Source organism: Anomaloglossus baeobatrachus, chromosome 2 (genome assembly GCF_048569485.1).
Source record: "Anomaloglossus baeobatrachus isolate aAnoBae1 chromosome 2, aAnoBae1.hap1, whole genome shotgun sequence".
In the NCBI taxonomy this organism is placed as follows: Eukaryota; Metazoa; Chordata; class Amphibia; order Anura; family Aromobatidae; genus Anomaloglossus; species Anomaloglossus baeobatrachus.
The window spans coordinates 227,664,044-227,687,277 of record NC_134354.1 but is presented as its reverse complement, the minus strand read 5'-3'; the positions used below and the strand labels follow the sequence as shown (position 1 = coordinate 227,687,277).

At 51.1% G+C, this 23,234-nt stretch overlaps 1 protein-coding gene and 2 non-coding genes across 3 annotated transcripts in view; 1 reads left to right on the top strand and 2 right to left on the bottom strand.

The window, feature by feature from the left end:
• Nucleotides 1-6,252, bottom strand: part of MDM4 (MDM4 regulator of p53) — a 77,817-nt gene extending 71,565 nt beyond the window's left edge. Inside the window, exon 1 of the mRNA XM_075335660.1 lies at nucleotides 6,169-6,252. The gene's annotated coding sequence lies outside the window, so the exon portion shown is untranslated. The remainder of the gene's footprint in view (nucleotides 1-6,168) is intronic.
• A 357-nt stretch (nucleotides 6,253-6,609) lies between these two features.
• Nucleotides 6,610-6,682, top strand: TRNAK-UUU (transfer RNA lysine (anticodon UUU)). Its single transcript has one exon. It is a non-coding gene; the product is annotated as a tRNA-Lys (tRNA).
• A 259-nt stretch (nucleotides 6,683-6,941) lies between these two features.
• TRNAK-UUU (transfer RNA lysine (anticodon UUU)) lies at nucleotides 6,942-7,014 on the bottom strand. Its single transcript has one exon. It is a non-coding gene; the product is annotated as a tRNA-Lys (tRNA).
• Nucleotides 7,015-23,234: the final 16,220 nt, after the last annotated feature.

Sequence of the window (23,234 nt, the reverse complement as noted above, 5' to 3'; positions counted from 1 at the left end):
ATACGCATCTTTGATGTCTATTGATGCTAGAAAATCTCCTTGAGACATTGAGGCTATGACGGAGCGTAGGGATTCCATCCGGAACCTCCTGACTTTTACGTGTCTGTTGAGCAACTTTAGATCCAGGACGGGTCGATACGATCCGTCCTTTTTTGGGACCACAAACAGATTGGAGTAAAAACCGTGACCTTGTTCCTGAAGAGGAACGGAGGTCACCACTCCTTCCGCCTTTAGAGCGGCCACCGCCTGCAACAGAGCATCGGCTCGGTCTGGTGGTGGAGAAGTTCTGAAGAAACGAGTTGGCGGACGAGAACTGAACTCTATCCTGTACCCGTGAGACAGAATATCTCTCACTCAACGGTCTTTGACGCGTGACAGCCAAATGTCGCCAAAGTGGGAAAGCCTCCCACCGACCGAGGGTGTGGGAATCGGAGACTGCAAGTCATGAGGACGCCGTCTTGGCAACGGTTCCTCCGGCTGTCTTTTTTGGGCGTGACTGAGACCTCCAAGAATCTGAGCGTCTCTGATCTTTTTGAGTCTTTTTTGACGAGGAAAATTGGGACCTGCCCGGTCCTCGAAAGGACCGATAACCAGACTGACCCCTCCTCTGTTGGGGTTTGTCTTGTCTGTGTTGCGGTAAGGATGAGTCCTTACCCTTGGAGTGTTTGATGATTTCATCCAAACGCTCTCCAAACAATCGGTCACGAGAAAAAGGCAAATTGGTTAAGCACTTCTTGGAATGAGAATCTGCCTTCCAATGTCTCAACCACAGGGCCCTACGCAAAACAACGGAGTTGGCTGATGCCACTGCCGTACGGCTTGTAGCGTCAAGAACAGCATTAATCGCGTACGACGCAAATGCCGCCATTTGCGAGGTCAATGGTGCTACCTGCGGGGCAAATGCACGTGTGACTGAGTCGACTTGCACAAGCCCGGCTGAGATAGCTTGGAGTGCCCATACGGCAGCAAAAGATGGCGCTAACGACGCTCCAATAGCTTCATAGATGGATTTCAGCCAGAGCTCCATCTGCCTGTCAGTGGCATCTTTAAGTGCCGCTCCATCTTCAACTGCAACCAAGGATCTAGCTGCAAGCCTGGAAATTGGAGGATCCACTTTTGGACACTGGGTCCAACCCTTGACCACCTCAGGGGGAAAAGGATAGCGTGTATCTTTAAGCCGTTTAGAAAAACGCCTTTCCGGATAAGCGTGGGGTTTCTGGATTGCGTCTCTAAAGTCAGCGTGGTCCAGAAAAGTGCTTAATGTACGCTTGGGATATCTGAAATGGATTCTCTCGTGCTGCGAAGCTGACTCCTCTACCAGAGGAGCTGGTGGAGAAATATTTAACATCTTATTGATGGATGCTATAAGATCATTAACTATGGCATCACCATCTGGTGTATCTAGATTGAGAGCGGTCCCAGGATCAGAATCCTGATCAGTTACGTCCGCCTCATCACCCATAGATTCATCTCGCTGGGATCCTGACCATTGAGATGAATGTGAAGGCCTCTCATAGCGAGCCCGCTTAGGTTGCCTGGGACCATCGTCCGAGTCAGAGTCTTCACCCTGAGGTGTATGTGCCCGTCCCGGAGCTTGGAAGTAATTCAGCTGAGGGGGACCAGGGGGCAATGATTGCACAGTGTCCGTGGCCTGAAGTACAGGCCTAGCCCGCAATGTGTCAAGAATTTGTGACATAGTGAGAGACATTCTGTCAGCAAAAGCTGTAAACTCAGTTCCTGTCACTTGGACAGCATTCACAGGTGGTACACCCTGGGTCACGTCCAGCGGAGGTCCCGGCTGTGCAAGTGCCACAGGGGCCGAGCACTGCACACAATGGGGGTCATTGGAGCCTGCCGGTAGAAAAGTCCCACATGCGGTACAGGAAGCATATAATGTCTGACCCTTGCGTTTTGTGGACGACATGCTGTTGGCTCTCTGCAATGTGAGAGAGTCTATAGCCAAAAGGCGACCAGCGCTATGCAGTACAAAGTATTTGCAGGAACAAAATACTAAGATTACTACTGGCACAAGAGGGGGTGAGCCCGGAGGGCTGCTTACCGCCCGCTGAATAGCGGGTAAGAGGCGCAGAATTCCTTGTCTGGGTCTCCCCGGCTCCCCTCTGCAGCTCAGCGTGTCAGCAGGAATGGCTGCCGGCGTCTGTGGAGAGGGGCGGCCCGTGGGAGTTCCCAAACAAAAGTGCGGGAAACAGTGTCCCCTCTGTGCCTATTGTGAGGGCTGGAGTATGTAAAAACGACTCCAGCCCTCAGCGCTGATGCACTGACCAGCGTCCCGCCCCTCTTCTGACTGGCAGGTCTGGGGGCGGGAACGAACGGAACCAGGCCGCAAAAGCCGGGGACTCGAGTTATCAGCGCGGCCGCCGTAAAAGCGCGGCCCGCGCTGAAGTCCCCGGCGCACCACAAGTGCCAGCCGCGCCGCAGTCCCAGCGGCCGGCGCGACCGTTCCCCAAAAGTGTGCCCGCTTCAGCGAAGCTGAAATGAGGCCATGGCACAAGCGCCGCAGCGCTGATGTCCCCGGCGCACTACAACACCCAGCATGCTGCGGTGTGAGCGCGAAATGCACGGGGACACAGAGTACCTTGAGGAAGCAGGGCCATGTCCCTGATGTACTCCGCTCCAATCCAGCATCTTCTCCAGGGGCTGTAGATGGAGCACGGTCTCAGTGCCTGGAGACCAGTAAATCCCACTTCACCCAGAGCCCTGTAAAAAGGGATGGGGAAGGAATCAGCATGTGGGCTCCAGCCTCCGTACCCGCAATGGGTACCTCAACCTTACAAACACCTCCGACATACAGTGGGGTGAGAAGGGAGCATGCTGGGGGCCCTGTATGGGCCCTCTTTTCTTCCATCCGACATAGTCAGCAGCTGCTGCTGACTAAAAACAATGGAGCTATGCGTGCGTGTGTGACCTCCTTCGCACAAAGCTAAAACTGAGGAATCCGTACTCCTACGGGAGGGTGTATAGCCAGAAGGGGAGGGGCCTTACACTTTTAAGTGTAGTACTTTGTGCGGCCTCCGGAGGCAGTAGCTATACACCCAATTGTCTGGGTCTCCCAATTAGGAGCGAAAAAGAAATAGTCACACGACAGCAAGTCAGACAATCCGCACCAATCCTCGTCACATGACTTTACTGAGAATGGCTGTCTTGCAATGTGGCGCTCTAATCCTAGCCTTATTCTTGCAGGGAAACTGCTGTTTCCCTTTAAGATTGAAAGGAATCTGTCAATAGGATTTCAACCCATTCAAAACTATATGCACATGTAGCTCTTTCAAAGATAAGTCCAGCAATAGCTTTACATGGCCAGTCCGTTCCTCCCTCAGTGAGAAATCAGTGTTTGATGTAATATGCAAATGTGGCTGAAGACTGAAAGCCTCTGTCACCCCAGCTCTATTCCCAACTCTGCTATCTCCTCCCCATATTTGATTGACAGCTCCTTTACCTGAACTGACACCGTAGAAGCTCAGAATGCAACGTTGGGTGGGGAAATAGAGCTGGAGTGACATAGGCTTTAGATCAACCAATAGTTCTGCCTCATTTGTATGTCAACGTAAGGGCTCTTCTCCACTTGCATTTACAAATTCACAGCGACACTCTGCTACAAAAGTGAGTTGAGTGTCCTGTGTATGTCCTATGTGTGGTCTGCGTACGGTGTGTGTTTTTTTTTCCTCACATAGCATCCGTATGACATGCGAGTGCTATGTGAGTGTTTATGCATACCGCGTTAGACTGGCTACCGGAGGAATCTCCAGTAATCCCAGGCCTGGCCGCGGTTACCTGCACTGAACTCCGGAGCTGTCACCTGAGCTCCAGAGATCAGTCCGGTCTGTCTGCAGCTGTGCTGAACTGAACACCAATCGCCGGGGAATCAATCACTCGGCGCTCGCTTTTCAGGCTGCACTCTGGAGCTCAGGTGACAGCTCCGGAGTTCAGTGCATGTAACCGCGGCCAGGCCTGGTATTACTGGAGATTACTCCGGTAGACAGTCTGACGCGGTATGCAAGTGTCAAGGATCTGTGTGACATGTGTATGCCATCTGTATGACATGCGCATGCCACCCGCATTCTGATTTTTTTTCGCTCCCATAGGATTGCATGGGAGTGCGAGAGCTGAGACTGTGAAATCGCAGCATGCTGCGATTTCACCAAGAGGACGAGACGTGCCGTAAAACATTTAGCAAGAGGACACGGCCTCATTAACACTGGTGCGAGGGCGATACGATTTTCTATCGGATCGCACTCGCACATAGAAATCGAAAGTGGAGAAGAGCCCTAAAATAGAGGAAATCCTGCTGATGGATGCCCTTTAGGAGTTTGTGCATGGAACCAGTGGAAATACAGCAGAACCACAGGGCGACTGCAGGTTTAGCTGCCATATAAACATAGCCTAAAGCTGGCCAAACATATGCGTGCTCACTCAGCCAGGAATACATTTAAATTGAGAAAGTTAAAAAACACTGACACCTCTAGTGATGGATGGCCCCCACTGAGAACAGAGCTTACATATCCAAGATTGAGCAGCCTACTACTACTCTCCCCAGATACTTGCCATTGATGAAAATTGGGGCTCTATTGGTTGTACCAAAATCACTGGATTCAGCAGCCATAATTTTATCATATAAGGCAACATTAAGTGAGGACTACATTGCCAAAGCACAGCCATGAAGGCGACACCACGCTCTATTACATAAGTGATGTGGCGGGTTTTGAGAGTGTCATAAATTACATTGGATATAATGAATAACCATTGTCAACAAATTGTGCAGACTTGATATTGATGGCCTATTCGTAGCACAGGTCATCAAGAGTAGATGAGCGGGGGTCCGACACGCGGAACTGTTTCTATATCCAGGAATAGTTGGAGCTGCACCCTCACAGTGCCGTATACAATATAGTGGCCGTTCTTAGGTACTGCAACACAGCTCCCATTGAAATGAATTAGAGCTGCAGAGAACGGACACTACACAGTGTACGGTGCAGAGTTCTGGCTCCGCACCATAGGGCCGGCAAAAGCCAATCAGTGTTAGTACCAGCACTACTCCCCCTGACCTGATATATGGAAAAAGTGGTCTGGCAGTGTGTAGGATCAGATCTTCATCCACGTTTGTGTGCCTTTTTTTTTTACTTTCGATCTAGCATCAGTTTTCCTCTTATGACAAAAATACCGATTGAGGATTATGAAGCTTTTCCTCGCAAACGGTCAGCGAAAACCAGACAGCGCATGAATGAAGGTGCGGTACAAGAAGTCAGTTCTTCGCTGACCATTGTAGAGGTCTGACTGCAAAAATCAACCAAAAATGGGACTGTGACCCCCTGATGAGAGAAAAACAAAAAAACAGCAACATTCAAGTGAACACACCTATACAATACAATTCATTAGTGGAAAACTGACAGCGCAAGAGCATGAAAACTGACATGTGAATAAGCCCTTAGTGAAGTTTGTGAAAGAAATGTGTAGCGGCAATTCACGGGAGCAAAGCCTGCGGGGCCACGGGAGCAAAGCCTGCGGGGCCACGGGAGCAAAGCCTGCGGGGCCACGGGAGCAAAAAGCCTGCGGGGCCACGGGTGCAAAAAGCCTGCGGGGCCACGGGTGCAAAAAGCCTGCGGGGCCACGGGTGCAAAGCCTGCGGGGCCACGGGAGCAAAGCCTGCGGGGCCACGGGAGCAAAGCCTGCGGGGCCACGGGAGCAAAGCCTGCGGGGCCACGGGAGCAAAGCCTGCGGGGCCACGGGAGCAAAGCCTGCGGGGCCACGGGAGCAAAGCCTGCGGGGCCACGGGAGCAAAGCCTGCGGGGCCACGGGAGCAAAGTCTGCGGGGCCTCAACATTTGACAGGGATCCATAAGAGCAGGGTCTTTTTGCTGAGTGGAGCCACATGATAAAGCAGGAATATTATGAGGGGCAGCGGTCAGCCGTGGGCCCAGACCTCACAGCCCCACGGACCCCGCATTTATCGCTTATGGTGAGGGTATGGGGCACATAAAGGAGAGCAGCTGTAGAGGCTATGGAATCCCACGGAGGCAGGACCCCTCCCCAGTAGAGACGAGGAGCCCGTGTCAGCCCTCAGCACACCCGGCCCTGCTACCCCCGAATACATTCCAGCCCGTCAGGGTCACGTGCTGATCAGAGGGCAATGTTCCCGCCTCTTACTCCTCACCCTATAATCGGCCTATGGCATCCTGGCCTACACGCCGCCTCCCCGGCCAGCACTAAGGACGACTGGGCGCCATATTTCGGGAATTCACCGCTTCCGGTGTCGCATTCTACTTCCGCTTCTTTAAAAAAAAAAAAAAGTTGTGTGACAACGGCCCGCACCAAGCGGAAGTCGGCACCATAGAGAAGCAATGACATGGGATAGAGTTGCACTACTTTCTGCACAGTGGGGGTCTGGGATTATAGCACTGGAAGTTGGCAGCGGTTTATAACGTAACTGCGCCTCACAGGGGTCCTGAACGGGCCACACGATATGGCGGCGGCTCCATGTTCACGTATTAGAGAAGGCGTCTACCTCTTGCGTGTACTGACGAATTACCTGCTGTGGGCGGCCCTGTGCACTGACGTGAATGACACGGAGTGTGGGGTGTGGTGTGTCCAACGAGCCCGGATAGCTCAGTCGGTAGAGCATCAGACTTTTAATCTGAGGGTCCAGGGTTCAAGTCCCTGTTCGGGCGGCTCGTTCTTTTTTACTTATATTTTTTATATGTAACATATCATCCATATTCCTATACATCAGTAGCGATTTTGAGAGGCAGCACGTTCGCAGGCTGCGCAGATCATGTTCTAGGAGCATAAACCTGGCCGTGTATAATGTTAGGGGCCACAATAGTGTCGTAATACTTAATTTAGTCTAGTACCAGCGTTTCTATTATATCACTAATATCACTGTTATATCACTATAAATTTAGGATGGAAAAAAAAAATTTAGAGCGCCGCCCGAACAGGGACTTGAACCCTGGACCCTCAGATTAAAAGTCTGATGCTCTACCGACTGAGCTATCCGGGCGCTCATGGGTAATGTGGGGAATTCTACAGAGTAGTAAATCAGAAAAAGGCAGTGTCAGCTAATCTTTACCAGTATACACAGGCTCTGCTCTCAGAATTGTCACTGTGATATTTAGGATATAAGGGTTTTTTTATTATTATTTATTTATTTTGTGCTTTCTTTTTAGTTCCCATAAGAGACTTTATCAATTATATTATATAGTACAATATTACAACATATAATCGTGGTCCTCCTATGGCGCTCTGCAGGAGGGAATAGATGGCTTTTACAGGGCCTACAGAAGCCCCTGGCCTCCATGGTAACCCATTAATTACCTACAATTACTTTGCAGGGTACCAATGAGAGCTGGGGCATGCCAGTGTTATCTAATGCCACTGTCAAAGATTTACCGGGGTCATCTGGTAAAGGGGCTGTCCAGTCTTCTGACTAAACTCTGTCGTCATTCTATGTTGTCACAACTACGTCCAGTCAGACGAGGGGTCACATGACCGTCCACTGTCAGCAGCAACACTGGAGAATCCTGACAGCAACACTGTGCGCACACTGTAAGGATTCAGATACCTGCAGTGTGTGTTTCATCAGTAGACCAGACAACCCGTCACAAGATATGATGTATATTTAAGTCATAGGTCGTCTCCCTGCCTCTGATGCAGGCTTGCACGCAGAGCCCACATCTTTCCCTGCACATAACAGCTGATTTGCTCAGACGTCATGTGCCGCTGATGGCTCTGAGATACACCCACCACTGTTCACCAGTTAAATCCCGCTGTTAATCTCTGACAGGGCGATTTAACACACGCCAGCAGGGGACGCCTCATTCCTCTCTCCCTGATGGGTTGTCATGACAGCCAGAGGTCAGCTGATAACCCCTGCCGTGTCTGTCATGACGATCTTCCTGCGAGCCGACGTTCATAGGAGATCATAATTTATGCTATACAAAGCAGTGCTGATGAAGGAGGGTGCGAATACCGGGCCGTGAGGGCTCCGCACTCCTTGCCAGAGAGAGCCAGTGCTTTTAGACTGCTTTGGGATAGGGTGTGCGATAATTACTGTACTTTTCAGGGCAGTGTCCATCACCCCCCGCAGCCGGTCGCCATCTTGAATGGTTCAGTTAAGCACAGGACACTGGAGAACTCTGGGCAAAACAACTGTAAACATTTATTATTATTATTATTTATTATTATAGCGCCATTTATTCCATGGCGCTTTACAAGTGAAAGAGGGTATACGTACAACAATCATTAAGAGTACAAAACAGTCTGGTATAGGAGGAGAGAGGACCCTGCCCGCGAGGGCTCACAGTCTACAGGGAATGGGTGATGGTACAATAGGTGAGGACAGAGCTGGTTGTGCAGTGGTGTACTGGGCTGAGGGCTATTGTAGGTTGTAGGCTTGTTGGAAGAAGTGGGTCTTATTTATTTAACTCTTTCACCTTCAACACAGACATGGCCACGCTTATCCAGTTCCGCTGCCGCTGTTTCCCTGGGTGCTTTGTCTGTCCTATCTCGCTGCCAAGATGCTAGCCTTTCAGCTGTCAGGCCTAAACCTCTGCTTCCCCCTGTTGTTCTGTCCGCGGTTGCCCGTGATCCACTGCCTCAGGCGACTTCTAGTCTCTCGACTTGCCTAGGTCCATCCCGAGGAACTCTCTCCCAGGCACAGCTGTCTAGTCCCTGGACTCTTCTAAGCCCATCCCGAGGTGAGCCTTACGCTCCAGACACTTAGAGGATATCTCTGGGTTCCCTGATGGACCCAAGTTACAAAGTAGCATCTTTACTCCAGGAACCCCTCTGCAGAACTGATCTTTCTACGACCTGTCTCTACAGCCAACCTCCCTGGCCATCTGTCACTCTTCCCACCTTTACTCCCAGCTCCCTCAGTACTCAAGAAGCACCCGATACTATTAAGGTATGTGCGCACGTTGCGTTCTGCCGTGACAAATATTCCACAGCGTATTGTCACTGCATGTGCGTCTCAAAACGCATTTAAAACGCTGCGTTTTGGATGCATTTTGAATGCAGAATGGATGCATTTTTGACAGTGCGTTCCCACTCGGCTCTGCTACATCCCCATAGAGCCAAGTGGGAACGTACTGTCTGTCAAACTGGCTGCTAGACAAAGCCGCGTGATCAGAATGAACTCGGATGAACTTCACCCGACTTCATTGTCATCGCGCAGCTCTGTCTGTCTCACCGGTGACCGCAAATTCCCTGAGTGACTGAAGTGGGCCGCGCGATCGGCTGTGCCGTCACTCAGCTTACCTGCGGCCAGCTGGAGTCCTCCGCCCGATCACCGCAAATCACCTGAGTGAGGGCACTGCTGATCGCGGGTCTCACTTCAGTCACTCGGGCGACTTGCTGTCACAGTTGGAGGACTCCAGCTATGGCCGTCCGCGGGTCACCTGAGTGACTGAAGTGAGCCGCGCGATCAGCGGTGCCGTCACTCAGCTTACCCGCGGCCATAGCTGTAGTCCTCCACCTGGCCCCGGGTAACCTGAGTGACGTCATCGCTGACAGCGTGACTCACTTCAGTTGTTGCGTGGAGCTGACAGAGAGCAGATTGTGGATTACGTCGGACCTGGAGGGCTGTTTGGGGACTTTATTAAAGTGGTGAAAGAGGGTGATTTTTTTTGTCTTTTATTCCAAATAAAGGATTTTTTCGGGTGTATGTGTTTATTTTCTTTAACTTACAGGTTAATCATGGGGGGTATCACGTAGGCGCCTGCCATGATTAACCTAGGACTTAGTGGCGGCTATGGGCTGCCTTTAACTCCTTATTACCCCCATTGCCACCGCACCAGGGCAATTCAGGATGAGCCGGGTAGAGTCCTGGGACTGTCGCATCTAATGGATGCTGCAATTCCGGGTGGCTGCTGGCTGATATTTTTAGGCTGAGGAGCTCCCTATAACATGGGACTCCCCATCCTGAAAATACCAGCCTTCAGCCATGTGGCTTTACCCTGGCTGGTATCAAAATTGGGGGGGACCGCACGTGTTTTGTTTTTTTTTTAATTATTTATTTATTTTACTGCAAGATATAGACCCGCCCAGGTGGAGCCGGGGATCGGTGATGGGATCCTCAACAGACGGCCACCGGGACACTTCCTGGAGAACCGGTAGTCAGGACCAGTGGACGGAGTCTGTGGACGAGACAGGGTAAACGGAGAGACAAAGCACAAGGGGACCTGAGCACCTAGCTTGGGGAACACATTGATCAGGCACCGCCCACCAGAAAAGGGAAGTCTTACATACCCTGTACCTGTATCTTGTCATATTCTATTCATTCATATTCTATTCCCGGGACGCTGGCCCTTTAAGACAAGGTGAGTGAGCGCGCACGCCCTAATACGCATGCGCGAGGCTCGGGTGCGGAGGCCAGTACAGGACACTGTGAAGGAGATGCAGGGAAGCCAGACAGTGTGTCCAGGTTCGCAGGAGGACGCCGGAGCCGGCGGGCGGGAGGCATGGAGGACGCAGAGGAGGGGGAATGAGAGGAGCAGCCGCGGGCAGAGGGACCGAGGGCCGGAGCGGTGAGTGGCAGGCGGTGCCGGGGACCGGGAAGCGTGACAGGTACATATTTCAAACGCCATCTTAAAGTAATTTTTCTTTTGATATCTTCATATAACTCTTAATACTCATAATCATGTCCATAACAGTACTTGGCTCCGTTCCTTATGTCCTCTGTTTCCAGCAGAGGCATATATATAATTATTACATATGGTGGCACATATCTTAGGCTGTGTGCAAACTGTGCTTTTTTATCGCATTTTTTGGGTTTATTTTTTAGTTCAGTTTTGTCAAAAACTGCAAGTGATGCAAGCAAAAAGGAGAAAACAGTACACATAATAGAGGCGCACATCAGGATCATGCAATATTCAAATATAATAAATTTTTATTGGGTCAAAAAGAAAAGACAAGGACATCATAAAAACCTTTAAAATACACATATGACATATGACCTCACTGATACTCCAATTGAATTAAGTTGCTTTCCATGTGGATAAACAGATAGTAGTTCAATCAACAATATATAACATGCAAAACACCTTCTTGATCAAAAGATGAGGACAAATACCTAGTAAGACAATTAATACTGAGGTAGTATATAACGTGAAAAGAGCCCTCAAATTGGTAGTTACACAGTTATACCATGACTGAGGACTGCGTCCATATTAATAGTATGCACATCCGGCCCCTCCAATGCTACCCTAGTACTATAGCTATAGCAATATGGATTATATATAACAGTGTGAGACACAATGATCAGTCAAAAAGTGGCCAAATACTAGGTAAGTTGGATATAATTGCATGAAAGGAGAACGCATAGTATCAGGTAAAATACGTGGAACAACAAGTCCCAGCCAGGGAATTTCACTAAGCTCATGCAGCCAGGGACCGCAGATCACACTAGTAGTTTCTGTGATCTATGGCCAAAGTGCCAGAGATGCCTGGGCTGGCAAGATTGTGAATACAAGGAGAGTGCACAGCTCTCCACCCATACAAAGTGCAAGGAGAATCACAAAGACATATCCATTAAGCATACAAGCAGTATGGGCGCAAAATAAGCGCGTTTACCAGCCGGGCCCGGCGCAGTCAAAGAAGGTATGCATGAATCATACAAAGGAGTAAAAGTGAGGTCAGGAAACGGCCCAACGCGTTACGCTGACTAGCAGCTGACGAAGCTGCTAGTCAGCGTAACGCGTTGGGCCGTTTCCTGACCTCACTTTTACTCCTTTGTATGATTCATGCATACCTTCTTTGACTGCGCAGGGCCCGGCTGGTAAACGCGCTTATTTTGCGCCCATACTGCTTGTATGCTTAATGGATATGTCTTTGTGATTCTCCTTGCACTTTGTATGGGTGGAGAGCTGTGCACTCTCCTTGTATTCACAATCTTGCCAGCCCAGGCATCTCTGGCACTTTGGCCATAGATCACAGAAACTACTAGTGTGATCTGCGGTCCCTGGCTGCATGAGCTTAGTGAAATTCCCTGGCTGGGACTTGTTGTTCCACGTATTTTACCTGATACTATGCGTTCTCCTTTCATGCAATTATATCCAACTTACCTAGTATTTGGCCACTTTTTGACTGATCATTGTGTCTCACACTGTTATATATAATCCATATTGCTATAGCTATAGTACTAGGGTAGCATTGGAGGGGCCGGATGTGCATACTATTAATATGGACGCAGTCCTCAGTCATGGTATAACTGTGTAACTACCAATTTGAGGGCTCTTTTCACGTTATATACTACCTCAGTATTAATTGTCTTACTAGGTATTTGTCCTCATCTTTTGATCAAGAAGGTGTTTTGCATGTTATATATTGTTGATTGAACTACTATCTGTTTATCCACATGGAAAGCAACTTAATTCAATTGGAGTATCAGTGAGGTCATATGTCATATGTGTATTTTAAAGGTTTTTATGATGTCCTTGTCTTTTCTTTTTGACCCAATAAAAATTTATTATATTTGAATATTGCATGATCCTGATGTGCGCCTCTATTATGTGTACTGTTTTCTCCTTTTTGCTTGCATCATTGTTTTACACATAGGCTGCACTCAACCGTGTTGATTTTGTGCTGTGCATCCCTAATTTCCTATTTACAAAAACTGCAAGTGAAGCACCCCACGGGGACTTGGGGAATACTCGACGCCGGGCCGGTGAGGGTCGGGGGATGTCATGGGTGGCCCTGCCCTGTTTTGTGACCCCGAGGTGTTCATGGAAGGGATAATGAATGGGATTGATGAGGATGAGGGGTGATGATGAAGAGGATGAAAGGGGTTGTTGTGTCGTGATGCCACCTGTGGTGTGTGGCCAGGGATTACCCACCGCTGTGGGTAGTGTCCTCTGGGGTGGATGTTGTCGCAGCTGGGATGGTTCTGCTCCCTACAGGTAGAGCAGGCCCCAGGGAGGATGATGATGGTGATTGTAGTGGCCGTTGGCACCGAAGCGCGGGGCAACGGCAAGGACAGGCTGACAGTCTTTAAGGTTCAAGGTTTCTTTACTCACAGTCCAGTTGCCTCCCTTGGAGTGTCGGTCTCTGCCATGATGGGTCCCAGCCGATCCCGAGCAATTCGGAGGTTACCACCGGTGTTCCTACTTTGTGTCCTTTCTGGTCGGGGTCTCTCCAATCCCGGTGGGTGGAATATGGAACGGGCTGCAGGTGTTTCTTGCACTCTCCGCAGACCCTGGAATCCCGTGTAGCTGTAGTGAACCCGGAAGTATGAGGTAAAAGAATGGACCAAAGTTCTGACTGTGTTCCTCACCCCAAGCTGTGCCCGGGGTCAACTCCCCAAATGTAAAGATGCTCCTTTCTTTTCCACAAGTGGTGCCCACCCCCCAGGTGGTTGTCTTAGTGACCAGGAAATTCCCATGCTTCATGATGGCCACCCCCTGTCTACCCTAGGCTAATCCCAGTGGGAAAGCACCTAACGGTGTGAGTGGTGTGTGAATGTGAGAAACACCAGCGATTAACCTCTTCCTTACCCGGGATGAGTACTGCACCTTACGTGATATGCAGTACCCTGTGGCGACTGAAGCCTCAGGGATGCCACACAAGCAAATCCTGATGCCAGCAAAGTCAATGAGAATCCTGAAGTCTCATGCACACGTTGAGTTTTTTCCCATGCAGATTTGGTGCAGAAAATATTCTGCAGCATGTCAATTCTTTCAGCAAGTTGCAGCATTTTTTCACCCATTCAATTCAATTGAAAAACACATCAATAACACGTAAAACATGTGCAGTTTTCCTGCTAAGAGATGCAGATATGGTGCAAAAATTTCTACAGCCAAATACTCAACGTGTGCACATACCCTTAGACAGCATACAGTAGTCACAATCATTAAGTATCATAAGTCTTCCATCTTTCCCGAAACTATTTTGCTTTCCTCCACCTGGAGCCCACTACCAATGTACAATTGCAACAAATTACAAAGTACAATTACAAATGCCACTGTCTAACTTCTAATTTCCAAGTTCACCTTAGGCTACATTCACACAACCGTTCCGTTTTTGTGGTCCGCAAAAAACAGTCCTGTTTTTCCACGGATGCATTCGTGTGGCATCTGTGTGACAACCGCATCCGTCCCGTTCCATTCAGTATACGGTCCATGTGACATCCATGTGACTTGCGTCATTTTTTGCTGACTGCAAAAAAATGGAAGGAGAGTTACATGCAGTCCAGGGTATCTGGCCAGATGCTGGTCTTCATATAAAGTCTATCCGGAACAGAATCTGGCGCAAAGGGGTAGGAGCAAGTGCTACATACTCACCGATCACCAGGGCGGCTGTCATACTGCTACCGCAACAGCTTTTTGTTCTTCCCGAGCCGGCCGCTCATTAGGCTCATACATATTCACTCCTCCCCCATCTATGATTGGTTACAGTCAAACGCGCTCCCATGCTGAGTGACAGTTGTCAGACTGCAACCAATCACAGCCGTCGGAGAGCGGGTCTATGTCGTACAGTAAAATAAATAAATACATAATTTAACAAAAACGGTTTGCAGTCCCCCCTAATTTTGATGCCAGCCAAGATAAAGCCTCACAGCTGCTGGCTGGTATTCTCAGGCTGGGGAGACCCACATTATTGGGAGCCCCCCATCCTAAAAATATCAACCAGTAGCCAGCCGGAATTGCGCATCCATTAGATGCGACAGTCCCGGGACTTTACCCGGATCATCCCGAATGCCCTGGTGCAATGGCAAACGGGGTAATATATGGGGTTTATACCAGCTGTGTAATGTCACCTGGCATCAAGCCCTGGGGTTAGTGGTGTCAGTGTATCATCAGATACCCGTCATTACTAACCCAGTCAGTAATAAAAAGAAATAGACGACAAACAAATTTTTATTTGAAAAAACACTCCCCAAAACATTCCCTCTTTCACCAATTTATTGGAAAGAAAAAACAAATACAGGTCCGGCATAAGGGGTTGTGCTGCCCCTGTAGCAGTCGAACTACTCGGATCCGAGCGTTGCTGTGGCTCGAGGGTCTCCGGACCTGGGGGCTTCAGCCACTTGAATGTAAAAGGGGGTATTTACAGGGGATAAATGTTCGAGACGTGACCTGCGGGTTGCGGTAAGGGGAGTACCGCCGCTGCCAATAAGAGTGGCCTTGGGAAAGCAAGATGCAGGGAACAGGTTACTCACTGCGGTAGCCTTAGTGTTGGATTAGGCGGAATAACAGACACACAAATGGTAAACCAAAGTCTCTAGGTACCGCAGTCTCTGTGGGGGGAGCCTCTCCAGGTCCCGCTCCCACCGGTGTCACTTGGTAAGTCCAGAGCCCTGCCTCCGTGTACAAATTGATTGACCCTTGTGGCCCCTCGGTTTACAGCTTTTGGGGCCCCGCTACCTGTGTGTATGGCAGCTGTGCTCTTGATGGCTGGCACTTGGGATTTTAGTGGGGTGTGTGCTTTGGAGAACCCTATCCCCTGCGTTGTGCTGATGCCTTCAATCTCTGAGCTCTTGCGGAAAGTTCATAAAGAGACTATCCTCCACAGGTTAATTATCAAGGCGCCTGAAGCTCTTCCCTGATCTAGGGTCCTGTACCCCGCCGTGCTCGGTACCAGTAAGGTAATTGGGCTTTCTGGTGCCAATAGTCCTCCTAGCATGCATCCGTTACACTCCTGTCCAGTTTTCCTAATACCGGTCCCCGACTCCTGTGGTCCCGGACTACCGTTTGCGACCCAGCCTGTCGCCTCCCTGGGAGCTCTAACTCCCCAGCTCCTCACTCTTTGAGGGCTACTACTCCACTGTCTCTTCACTTTCTTGTCTCCCCCTCCCACCAGTCTGCCTGACCCCTCGGTGGGCGGCCGTGCTCCATCTTGACCAACCCACTGGTGTGTCTGTACAGGTCATGGTGGGAGGTGTGGTTGGGATTTGTAGTGCGGATGTTAGTGACACCGTTGTTGGGAACCTGGAGCCATGGGGGGTAGGCCCTGCTCCCTGGTTGAGGATTGCAGTACCCTGTGCCACCCTGATATATTCAGGGGCGCCACAGGGTAACATGATGATCCATACTCACTGTTCCAGTCAATGAAGAACAGAATGTTCCCCATTGGCTGGGAGAGCAGTGCAGCGACCTGAGCTAACATCAATAGGTCAGCCCAGGTCACCGCAGGGGATGACTAGCGCTGACTTCAGGAGGTTAGCTAGCTACATTACCTGGGTGATGAATGCTGCTGCACTCCTGACGTCAGCGCTCATCACAGACTTCCATTATCCGCTATGTTCACAAGCAAAATATCGTGAGTGGCCTGTGACATCACCTCTAGTCACATTCTCGGGACGCTTGCAGGACTTGTGAGAAAGCGGCGGGCAAGGCAGTCAGCGACGAGCACTGACGTCAGGAGTACAGCAGACTTCAGCACGCAGGTAATGAACTTTGCTCACCTCCTAATGTTGGCGCTTGCCATCCCTGCAGCTACTGACACTGCTGTGCAGGCAGCTGCTGACACTGAAATGCGGGCAGATGCTGACACATTGCAATGCGGACAGATGCTGACACACTGCAGTGCGGGCAGATGCTGACACACTGCAGTGCGGGCAGATGCTGACACTGCTGTGCGGGCAGATGCTGACACACTGCAGTGCGGGCAGATGCTGACACACTACAGTGCGGGCAGATGCTGACACACTGCAGTGCGATCAGCCGCAGGGCTGGCGCGGGAGCAGGACACAAACTGCAGGGGCACTCTACGGAGGTCACACGGAAGTGCCTCCATGCGGCTTCCGTTGATTTTGCGGACCCATTGACTTGTATTGAGTCATGGTCTGCTATTACGGAACAGAATACGACATGTTCCATAATAACGGAATGGATATACTGCCATTGCCTACCAGATGTAATGCTCGCAGGGCGAGCTAGGAGTAAGTGGATCCACTGGACCAAAGGCACCAATCAGTGACCTAGAGAAGCATACCTGAACAGCTACCAAGTCTTCACTAAAGCCACTGGAGGTGGAGATAGGCTAACACTCTGACAGGTAGCCGACAAGGACAGCCACAGTGGATCACGGTGCCCTGGCAGCTGGTGCCACTGATATATACACAAATAGTCTCTGATAGTAGAAGTGGCAGCAGCAGCAGGTCTGACAGGTTCGGCCGAGATGGGTAGATGCCACAGCAGCGGCCGAGATGGATAGTTACAGTAGCTTTGGCCGGTATCGTAGGAGCAGCCGGTGTGGACAATTGCAATAAAAAAGCAACAAAAAGAGGGATAAAATCTCCTCCAAAAATTCAGCATTTACTTACAGCAAATAGAGGGCAGCAGTTATAACCTGCCCAGGCCAAGGCACTAATGCACTAGCAGGATGCAGCAAGACCCCCAATAAAGTGGAGGCATCACAGGTGTAAAAGAAGCAAATCACTCACACACTTCCAATTCATGGAGGGGGCGATTGCTGGATGATAAAATTGCACACAAGTGGCTTGTATAGGGCGCCGTTCACACATGTAGGTTCACAGTAACTGGTTAGCAGCCTATTAGTCACGCCCATACTATTCGACCAGGCGGGCTGCGCCAGTACTATCCAAGTACACCATACTGGGACGTGAACTCCAATAAACAAGGCCTAACATTAGGTGGCCTGCCTGCATTCTGTATAAAATGTTATGTGCAAAAAAAAAAAAAATAAAATATATATGAGGTATTGGTTGGTATTATGGGCAAAAGATGGTAGCCCACAACCCACTTCACGGGTCCTCATGTTTGTGGGTCCCTAGTTCCTTGGCCGGGCAAGTTATAACTACTGCCCTCTATTTGTTGTAAGTAAATGTGGACAATTGCAGCAGCAATAGTTGGTATGGATAGTTGCAGCAGTGGAGTCGTCAAATACTGGAACACAGAAGAGCATAAGCAATAAAGCACACAGCACAATAACGCAATAACAGCAGAAGCAGCACAAAGGGACCTGAGAACTAGCAACATTAGAAACACATTGCCCAGGCACCTCCCCAAAAGGGACAGTGCCTTAACTACCTGATGTCTCTCAACAATAGGCTGAGAGGGGCTTCTGGGTTAGGGCATACTGGTCCTTTAAAAACAAAAACAGACGTCACGCAAACCATAGAAAAGGGGCGTGTTTGCGCTCACAAGCTAAGGACACTTCGAGGTGACCTGTGCGTAGTGCAGCAGCAGGGTCCAGGGATGGAGCAGCGCAGCCAGAAAAGTGAGAGTGCCGGCGATCCTGCTGTGTGGGAGGGACAGGGCAGTGCAGGGATGCCAGTACAGGCGTTACACCAGAGTTAATAGCCCACAATTGGTGGCTTGAAGTGGGCACTCACAGTGAGGTCGGCTCTAAATCAGATTTTTTTGGGGGGCTTCTGGCAGCATCCCAGTGTATTTCCTTGCTGAATAGCTTATCGCAAACCCAGGCAGGGATCTTTGCAGATAGATGATGTGGGGAAAACGCTTATAGAGACCTCCCAGCTGCAACAAATATTTAATCAACAACAGCAGGAGACCAATCAGCTGCTGGTACAGCATGCGATAGCGCTACAGGCGGGATGAATTTTCATGCCCAGAAACCGGTCCATACAACAATCCCCAAAATGGAACCATCGGATTACGTAGAGACCTACCTGGCTGTTTTTGAGAGAGAAGAAAATTTATCCCAGGATCAATGGGTGAAAGTCATCACTCCATTTCTAACGTCAGGATCCCAGAAAGCCTACTTTGTCTTACCAGCCGAGAAAGCGGAGGAGTATACAATCGTCAAGGATGAGATCCTGGCACGACTTGGCGTAAATGTGTTGGTGCAGGCCCAGTAGGTGCATCTGTGGGAATTTAACCCTTCCAAGCCAACAAGGTCCCAGTATTATGACTTAGTGCTCCTGATACAGAAGTGGTTACAGCCAGAGGTACTGTATCCCACTGCCGTGGTGGACCACATAGTAACAGATAGATTCTGGAGGGCCTTACCACACCCCCTCCATCGCTGGGTTGGAAAGACAACCTCTAATAATGCACTCCCGAGGGTCAACCTTATAGAGCTGTACGGGGCAACTGATGTGTTCCGGGGAAGGCCTCCAGGGAGTGTGGCAGAAAAGTCCCGAATGTCCCCAGCCCCATCCTATTGGGCAGAGCCAAGGAGGGCCACGCAGGATGTATCCCGTGACGAACGGGCCCCAATAGACTGCTGGCGATGCCAGAAGCCAGGCCATGGAACCACCTTGCTGAACCTATGCATACAAATTTCGGGTATCAACAGTCCCTGTATGCTAAAAGGGTCTGTATAACTGGCAATTCAGAAGCCAGTAGTGTCATGTGGAAATAGAGGGCACCCTGGCTGTGGCCCTGCTGGACTTGGGGAGACTCGTGACCCTTTTGTGGGCTAACCTGGTATCACCCACTGAGTTCACTGGCTGCAAAATTAGCGTATTATGCATTCATGGGGACTTAAGAACTATCCCATCACACTGGTAATGATAAACACCCCAGTCAGGAGGCAATATCATAATTTGGGAGTGGCTGCTAGTCAGCGTTACGAACTGATAGTAGGGAATGACTTTCACTTATTTTCTGCAGTGTGGGTGTCGCGGGCGGAGGAGGGGACGCTGCGCTCTCCCACGGCTCGGGTCCGGCCGCCGCTACTGCTGCGGCCTGCTGCTGCTCGGTGGCTCGAGCGATGGGCTGGATCCCGGGGACTCGAGCGGCGCTCCTCGCCCGTGAGTGAAAGGGGATTGGTTTTTGGGATGGTTTATTGTCCGTGACGCCACCCACGGCTGTGGTGATTAAGTGGACACCACCGCTGCTCTGTATGGGGATCCCGGGAGCGATGACAGGGAGCAGCAAAGTTGTTGGTTCTCCCCTCCGTGGGTAGGGGGTAGTTGTCCCGGGGCCCAGTGATGAGGTGGTTGATGAGGGATGGCGGGGCCGGTGCAGGGCTTGGTGGGGTGCAGGGACGCGGGGGCAGCGCTGTGCCTCACGGCACTGTGGTACTCACTCAGCCTGAGACGGGGACACAGTTCTCGGTAAAACACACGGCTGGAAAGACGGTTCCCACGGACGGCTGCAGTTGCTTTTCCCCAGTAGTTGACGGTGACGGTCCCTTTTCCTGCACCTAAGATGAGGATGGTAGCGATGGGTTCCCACCGGTAACCCGCTCCCCGACTTGTTGCCTTCAATCGGGACTTGGTTGTTGGGAGACCCAGAGGTCCCCTTCACTGACGGATTTGGCAAATTCACGGTGACTCCTAGCCTTGCCGGGATCCGAAAGGCCCCTGCCAATGGTGCTGACTGCTCTTCGTATACCGCTCCGGTACCGCCGGGCCATCTCCCGTCCACGGTCCTTCCGGCAACCTCCAAGCAGCCTCTCCTGCAGACAGTCACCGCCGTCTGCTAACCTTGCTGTTCTCAGTCCGGGGCACACACCCGGACCAACTTCAGGCTTTCTTAAATGTTACTTTCACTGTCACTACTCTCACTTGCTCCTCTACCACTTCCTTCTCCTTCACTCCCCTAGCTTATCTGCCTGGTTTTCCCGCCTCCAGGGCTGTGAACTCCTTGGTGGGCGGAGCCAACCGCCTGGCCCACCCCCTGGTGTGAACATCAGCCCCTGGAGGAAGGCAACAAGGATTTTTGTGTAGCTTTGGTGTACCTATCTGGGGTGTAGGGTGTGGTGGTGTCATTACATGTGACCCCTGGCTTGCCCAGGGCGTCACATTCCCCCTTAGCAAAATGCAGACCGTCCGCGGGCTGCCCGTCCAACACCGGTTTTATTTTCTGAAAAGGTATAAAAGGTAAACTTACAAATAAAATAACTTCATCCCACATCGGGAGGTTCATTTCTTAAACGTTACATAACATTTCAACGGTTGCGGCTGCCGCTCTCTCCCACCCAAGTAACCTGGCCCTGATGCTGCCCCTAAAACCCAGGCAGCACCCCTTGACCTCAGTCCTGAACCAGTTACCCGAGCGGGATCTGTCCTTCCCCTCCAGAGGGTAGCCACCGGTTCCTGTGGTGGCTGGGCCCCAGCCTGCTCCACTGCGGGCCCTCCCTCCAACTTGCCTCTCCGGAGGCGGTAATGGTTAGCTGCAACAACAGATTTTATTTACAAGCCACTAATGTTTGTGGTTGCCCTGCAAGTTCACGGGCTTGTCCATAGGAGTTCCTATGCAGCTAGATGGTCCCCAAGGGGACAACAATGCCGGCAACGGCCGGTTCCAAATCACGGTTAATCAGGTTACTGTTCGGCAATCAATTTTCATTTTCTTCAAAAACTTTCAACTTTTAAACACACACACTTTCTTCCCCCCCCCTTTTTAAAGAATGGTTTCCCTGTACCTAAGTGGGGGCCTACCTAGGTTGGGACGGGTGGACCTCCGGGGTCCGGTGTCAGTGGGGCTAGGCAGTGGGGCAGAGGGAACAATCAGTTCCTCCTCCCTGCTATCGTGTGGGGCAGGCGGAGGCATAGGGGAGCTGGGCGCAGGTTCATCCCTGGGCACTGGCACTGGTTCTGGCTCACGGTTGACCGCCTCCATCACTTCTTCATCCACAGGTTGTGGGAACAGTATCACTGGAAGAATCGCCGCGCCGTTCTGTGTAGGCCAATCTGCTGGGAAGTCACCCATCACACTGTGGATCACCTCTTTTGCCTTCTCTGCTGGTGGTGGAACTGGTACTTCAGGCGTTGCCCTCAATGCTGGTGGGCACCTTTTCAGATGGTCCCGAGAAACCGTGGCCAAAGTGCCCCCTTGGTCACGACTGATCTAGTAGGCCTTCCCATCTTCCCATCCCGTGGGCTGTATGACGTATGGGGTTTGTTCCCATTGATCATCCAGCTTGTGGGTCTTCCTCACCCGCTTTAACACCACATCTCCAGGCTGGAAAGGGGCTGCAGATGCCTTCTGATTGAAGCGCCGCTCCTGTTGTTCTCGACTCCGACTTAAATTCTTCTCCACATACTCCTGAATCTGTCGGTACTGCACCCTCCGCCGGGTGTCCCATTCAGCCATCGAGGGGAGTGTCTCTGGGGCTTCCAGTCCCATTTCCAGGTCCACCGGCAGTCGGCCAGGCCGAGCCCTCATCAGATATGCTGGGGTGCACTTCGTTGAGCTAGACGGGATATTGTTGTACATATCGACCAAGTCAGGCAGCTTCTCCGGCCACAGGTTCCGCTCTTCCAGCGGCAACGTCTTGAGGAGGCCAAGGACCAAATGGTTCATCTTCTCACACATACCGTTGGTCTGGGCATGGTAAGGTGTGGTCCGGATCTTCTTGCAGCCGTACAGCTGACAGAACTCATGGAACACCTCCGCTTCAAAGGCTGGGCCTTGGTCAGTAAGCACCTTCTCAGGGTATCTATGGGGTCGACAGAAGTAAGCTTGGAACGCTCTAGCGGCGGTACGGCCGGTTAGGTCTTTGACCGGGACAACCACCATGAACCGGGAGTAATGATCTACTATGGTCAGAGCGTAAGTGTACCCACTTCGGCTGGGGGTGAGCTTTACATGGGCCAAGGTGACCAGCTCCAGCGGTTGACGTGTAATGATCAGGCGTAGGGGCGCCTTCTGGCTAGCTTCGTCCTTCCTCCTCAGCGTACAAGGACCGCACTCTCGACACCAGGCCTCCACAGACTCCCGCATCCCACTCCAATAGAACCGCTCCCTCAACAGCATCTCCAGCTTCTTCCATCCGAAGTGTCCGGAACCATCATGGTACACCTGCAGAACAGTGGGTACATCAGCTTGGGGAATAACCAACTGGCGGATTTTCTCATGAGTCTTCGGGTTGATCAGCTCACGGTACAACTTCCCTTGATGTAGATACAGCCGGGTCCGTTCCTTCCACAAGCGTTGGGCTTCAGCTGGGGCGGCAGGGTCCATCCCAGCAGCGCCTTGCTACACCAGGGTCTTGACTAGGCGGACTGATTTTGAGCTTCCTGCCACTCCTGACTGGGCAGCGGGTCCAGGTTCACCCGTTGCTGGTGGACATGTACCTTCTCAGTTGGTGGCTGGTGAAATGCAGGCAACTCGATCTCTTCGAGGTCGTCATCCTCGCACCCTCCTTCTGACAAGTGGGGCATCCGAGAGAGTGCATCAGCATTAATGTTGACACGACTGGCCCTGTATTTGATTGTGAAGTCATAGTTGGCTAATCTGGCCACCCACTGCTGCTCCAACGCGCCCAACTTGGCCGTGTCCAGGTGAGTATCCGTGAAAGCGGTGAATTTTGCTGCGGCCAAGTAGTGGCGGAACCGCTCGGTGATAG